This window comes from Zootoca vivipara, chromosome 9, assembly GCF_965207765.1.
Source record: "Zootoca vivipara chromosome 9, rZooViv2.hap1.1, whole genome shotgun sequence".
Lineage (NCBI taxonomy): Eukaryota > Metazoa > Chordata > Lepidosauria > Squamata > Lacertidae > Zootoca > Zootoca vivipara.
The window spans coordinates 36,278,751-36,284,965 of NC_142592.1; positions in this window are offsets into that span (position 1 = coordinate 36,278,751).

The window sequence follows — 6,215 nt, forward strand, 5'->3', positions numbered from 1 at the left end:
CCCCCTTGTACACATTCAGCAGCCACTACAAGCTGCACAGTCCAGAAAATAAAGACAAACCTGGACTACAGATCATGGTTTGTTGTGGATGAAACACACCACAATGCCTGGTTCAGACACAACGCTAAACCAGGGGTCATGGTTTGTTTCCTCCCAGAATGAGCCAGTAGGAGAACAGCAGGTGCAATTTCACTCATGCACAGTAAGTATAGCATATGGCTTGCTGTGACACATGAACACACCATTAGACAGGCTCAAGAAGCCAATAACTGCTCAGCTTTTCGGTATGATTTCAAATTTTGCTTCTGAAGGAAGTCTCGGTTTGGTGTATAATGATCCTGTTCAGAGTCTTTTAAAGAAAGCGTATACTGAAATCGCATCTTTTGACCTTGGACAATTGAATAATACCTCACAAAGCATGAGAAAGGGCACTTAACTAAAGAAATATGACAGTTTGTTTGAAAGAGCATCTGTGTGAATGAATGAGATCAATGTTTGAGCTGAAAAAGCATATTTCTACAGGTTCATAAAGCACCAACACAATTAATTCTCACTTTACATGTTCTGCAGAAGAAAAGCAATTATTTACAGATGGTTAGCTATCATTTTAATCAGAAACTATCATTATTTCAAAAGAAAAGTAAATTTCTGCCTGTATAACATTCCTAGGTTTTCAGGAAATGAATGAGCCCAATAGCATGACACAAAGTCAGTGTCAAAGCAAAACCCACTCGTATTTGCAAACACAAGAAATGTCAGGTTTCATGCATGGAGGCACACTGCTAATGTTCTTGTAGCACTCTTTTGTTGCTATGAAGCTGGTCCATATGCTTGCCAATTTTAAATATCGCCTCTCAGAAAGGAGCCTTTGCAGTCCTATGTGCCATCTGCTGCTTGGGATGGATGATGGCGTATGTTTCAGTATTGTGTGTGTGCATTGTGTTTTATATATACGGTATACACACACACACACACACACACACACACACACACACTGTTGGGGGGGGGATGAAATGAAGGAATATCTTTATCATTCTTTGTTTACCTGTATCCTTTAGGCTGTTATTATTAAAAAAAACGGGGATTTTGCAATCTTTATTAATGAGACTTCAGATCCATCTGTTCACAGTGTAAGATTTTTTGATTCAATTCGATGGGACTTAAAATTGGCTGAATTGGTGTACCCTATTTATTGATTTATAAATATTGTAACAAAGTTGGGTGCCACCCCCACTCTGCCGAGTGGTAGCAAGATTCTGGGGTGTGTGTGTGTGTGTGTGTGTGTGTGTGTGTGTGTGTGTGTGTGTGTGTGTGGCGCTCAGTTCCTTTGGGGAACTGAGACACGGCGGAGGCTGTTGTGGCTTTAAGTAATATGGTTTATTTACCTATTTGCACCTTCAGCCTGCATGGAGGGAGTCCAGACCTTACAGCATGGTCATTTCAAGAGGAGCTTGTCCCCCACAGCGATGCAGCCCTGGATTCAAAGGCATCTTTCCCAGACAGCTTTCGGACAGCCTGCCTAGGGTGGATCCCAGTCTTTCTTTCCCTTCTTCCTCCCAGCACACCTTGCTCTAAAGACTCTCTTTCCCTTGGAACCCACACCCCATCACCATGGCAACCTCTGTCTGCCCAGGTCCAGGCTCTCAGGTGTGCCACCAACCCCTTTTGTCATGTTAATAGCTCTATCCCAGGTAAAGACCTGGGTTGGAAAGGAAGCTTGACCTACTATCCTTTTCCACCAGCCTGCGATCTTCCCTTCAATCCTCCAAGTAACCAAAATCCTACCATTTACTGTATATTCCCGCGTATAAGAATACTTTTTAACCCAGGAAAATCTACTCAAAAGTCAGGGGTCGTCTTATACACCGGGTTGTATTTCTTATAGGGCGAGTATATCCCAAACTCTATATTTTAACTGGAAAAAGTTGGGGGTCGTCTTATACGCCCAGTCGTCTTATACGCCGGAATATACGGGTATTTTTTAGATAAACTTGTTCTGTTCTGTCTGATAGACTCACCATTTTTTTGTCGGGGGAAGGACTGGATATCTTCTTGAAGCTTCATATTTGAAAACCTGTTGCACATGATCTTTGACATTTCACTTTAAAAAGCAATGCTGTTCCCAGATTAGGAAATACAAATCTTCTCCCAGATTTCTGTTTAATTGAAGTTGAAAACTCTCAGTTGTAAAGGGCAGGGGGATGCTGAAGAGCAACAATGTTTTGAATGAAGACAGTGTTTTTGAATTTCAGCTTTCTCCCATTGCCACTTCAATAATTTGGTAATTTTGGCATTTTTTTTATTTGCTAGCATGCCATACTGGATGACGCAAAAAAAATAATCAGGAAGACTGCTTCTGGGTCTGTGGTGAGCCAGACCACCACCCATCAAACAAACAAACAAGGTCATAAGCCTGCAATACGGATACTCTTTATTTCAGCTCAGATAAGGCTGCTGACCCATTTTCTTTGCTTCTCAGTCCATGTCTGCAACAGTCCAAATCCAATCTGGTATTCAGCTGTGGTTGCTGAAAGTCAAGAGACCAACAGCAGGTGGTGCCAGAACAAATGACAGGTAGAGCCAACTAATCTTGTTTTGTCCCCATCCTCTTCCCTGCTGAATTCTACAAAGGCAACAGAGATTCTGAGGAAGAGGATGGGGACAAAACAAGCACCAGGCATATACCCCTCTATTTTTCTCTGGTCCTTTAGTCATAATTTCCTCATCAATTTTATCTGGCATTTAAGATCTTCACGCCATTTAGGTCTCGTGGTTTTTTACGATCATTCGGGTTTGTTTACGGTTTGTTTTGTTTTCCATTTTCTTATTATGTCAACTGTGCTCTTAGAATTTTCATTGCCTGTTCAGACCTTTCAACCTCCCCCATAAATGAGTTCACACAAGACTCATAATTTTGGTTTGGTTTTTGGCAGAATTTAGGCCACAACTTTATTGATTACAGCAAGTGAGTGGTTGCATAGGCTCTGGTTCGACTAGCTCACTGCCTCATAATTTGCTGACCCAGGACACCAGCATAGGTCAGCCAAGGGTGAACACCTGGATAGGTGGGAAGCCGGGGAGATGCTATGTCCACCACCCAGATGTCCCCTGGACTCAGGCATGGGCACAACCCCTCTCAGGGTTGACCAAACCATTGAGTCCCTGGATTCCTTCACATAGGGGTGGCGAGAGCGTTCCCCCATCCCTATCACCTGAACCAGAGCCTACCCACAACCTTACAAGTTGTGACGATTTGGTACGCGGCAGGCAAAACCCAAATGGCACCAGCCAATCAGACAAGTGGGGAAAATTCCTACCGTGCCCCTGTCCCAACGACAGACGACGGCATAATAAATTAAAATAATAATAATAATAAAATTGTATTTATACCCCGCCCTCCCCAGCCAAGGCTGGGCTCAGAGCAGCTAAGACCAAATATAAAACAACGAGTTAAAATACAACTCAACAACAAGACTAAATACATTAAAATTAAAAATTAAATGGCATAGCAAGGCCAAGCACACAAGCCCTAAAAGTAGGGAGCAGTGGATGGGTGTTCCGATGCACGCACCAAAAGAGGAAGCTCTGGGTCACATGCATGGGCACGTGCATGGGGATATATAGGTCCCTTGATCCGTTTAGCTCGCATCCCATTGTCCTGATTGAACCCAGCATCAACACCAATAGGGTGTCCATTGGATGACACTGTCCAATCCTTCCCACCCACAACACAAGGGTTTGGTTGCCAGGTCTTACTGCAACGCGTGCCCTCTTTAAGGGAGGAAGTGATTTAGCAGACGATATAAGAACAGCTACAATAAGGAAAACGTTTTTAAAATGGAGATCTCCTGATGTCACTGACATTTATGATATCAACGCACTCTCAGCTGAAGATTTTGGAGAGCTGGCTAGGCCTTTGCTTTTTCCAGAGCCTTCCTTGGATTTTTGTTTTGCTTTTGCCTATCATCCAGTTGTCTAACCGCCCGCCCCCCGACCCAGCTTCATGCTTCCTGCATTTCCCAGTAACTGGAGCCAAGAATATAATATAATGCTGGGCTCAGACTTGTGCCAATTTAATGTCAGGTGAATTTAATGTCAGATGTTTGCATGGAATATGATGGCTAGGGACCAAAGCTGTTTAGCATAAAATAAAAATCGTGTTTGTGAATGCAAAGCTCCTGCCACATGAATGGAAGGCTCATCTGTACCTGTGAGGGTGGGTCGATATCAGCTATTTCTCTGCTCCAGTCTCTTGTCCCTGGTGCCACATGAAAAGTTGCTCTGGAGAATCTCCTCATCACCTGGAGCCCATTTTAGGCAAGCAGAGAGAGGGGACTGTCAACATGTATTCTGTGTGTTCCTTCCTCTTGCACAGTAGGTTTTGGCAGGGGCGTAGCGAGGCGCCACGACACCCGGGGTGGCAAATTGTCATGCACCCGGGGGGGGGGGGTGCGGTGTCGCTACGTAACGACGCATGCATCGCTACGTAACGGCGTTTTGTAGCTGGAGGTGCGCGGCTTTGGAGGCGCGGGGGCGACGATACCCCGCTATGTAACACGCATGCGCAGCGGGTATCGCTGCCCCCGGCGACTCCAATCGGTGCGGTGCGGTGGGGGGGTGCCACTTGGCGCCCCCACCCCCACGACTCCCAAGCTGAGCCTCCAGCCTCCCGGTAAAAAGTCCACTTGGCACGGGGCGTACCGCCCCCATGGCCCCCCCATTGCGATGCCCCTGGGTTTTGGATCCAACTCTCTGCGGTTAATTATTTTTATAAAATGTTGCTGCCTGGTTCTGTTCATATGCTGAGCTTCAGCCAGTTGCAGGAACATTTTTTATAACATCTTTGTCGGCTGCATTAAAGAACAGATTATCAGAGTCCACAGCTGATGTTTAACTTAGTTAATCAGGGATCACGTCCTACTTGCATAAGCAAACCAATTATACAAGCTCACTGGGCAGAGAAGCTTTCCTATCAAGTATCCCCTGTGGATGGATACAAAATAATGTGAAAGCAACAGATTAGAGATATTGGGAACACACTCTAAATTTAAGCTCTTTCCCCGGATACTATATATCTTTATGCCAGACCAGACCAGTTCAATTTACCTTCCAGTGTCCTGTTCCAAGTTGCAGAAATCGCAGAAGAGTAAAGAACGTTAGTATATATTTATAAAATGTAAATGTAGAATGTAGAAAAGTAAGCTCTGGTTACAGCTTTTAATAGCATACAGTCATTCACATCTGATACAGATAGTATGTGTAAGGGGTTGCATTGTTCTGAAAGCTGACCAAACCTTTCAAGCTGCTCTGACTTTGGGACTAGGAATCAGACCCGAATCTTAAATTGCCAGATGAAAGCTCTTGATTTAACTACACATCCATGCATGGTTTACACAGGATTGCAGAAGCACCAAAACTTTCTTTTGGGGGGGCGGGAATCCTTAATGGGAGCGATGCAAAACAATTGCCCAGGGGTTGGTCTTGGCATGCTCGGTTGCTCTGGAGTGCTAACCAACTGCTTGGGGGTGGGAACAGGAAACTGGGGGCGGGAGGGAGGAGTTTCATGAAGTGGGTAGAATTCTGAGCAAGACACACCATGCTGCAACATTTTGTTGTAGGTGCCATTTGGTGCCAAACTATTGCATGATTCATAGCTGATGGTTTCATAATTTAGTAATAATCTGTATCGAGACCAACCTTCCAGTATCAAACTTGGCACAAGGCTGGTCTGCATGAGATAATGCTGTGAAGGCCATCACTTTTATAGGTTTGGCTCTCTCCCAGTGTGAGGGTATCTGTAGCTTTCCTTCAAACATCATGGAATACTACAGAAAAAAACATGACCATATTTTTAAAAAGCAGCACAAAGGGGCAATGACAGAAAGCAAACCACAATCACTGGGGCATTTATTCATATTTTCTTTCTCCGGTTGTCTACAATATGCCTGCCACAAGTGCACAAGATGAATGGGACATTTGCTCCAGTTGCCAGCTCACTTAGGAGTTGTCAGCTGTTGGTTTCCAGCTGCCTTCTGGGTGCTAGACAATAGTGCTTGGTTGTCCTGCATACCTTCACATTGCCTAGCTACTATAGCATGCTTTCTGCTTCCCTGAATCTGAACCTGACAGTAAAGGTGGCTGGATGGAGGGGGACACACTTGGAACAGGAGAACAAAACTGAGTGGCAGAAAACTTTGGATGAAAGGTTTGTAGGC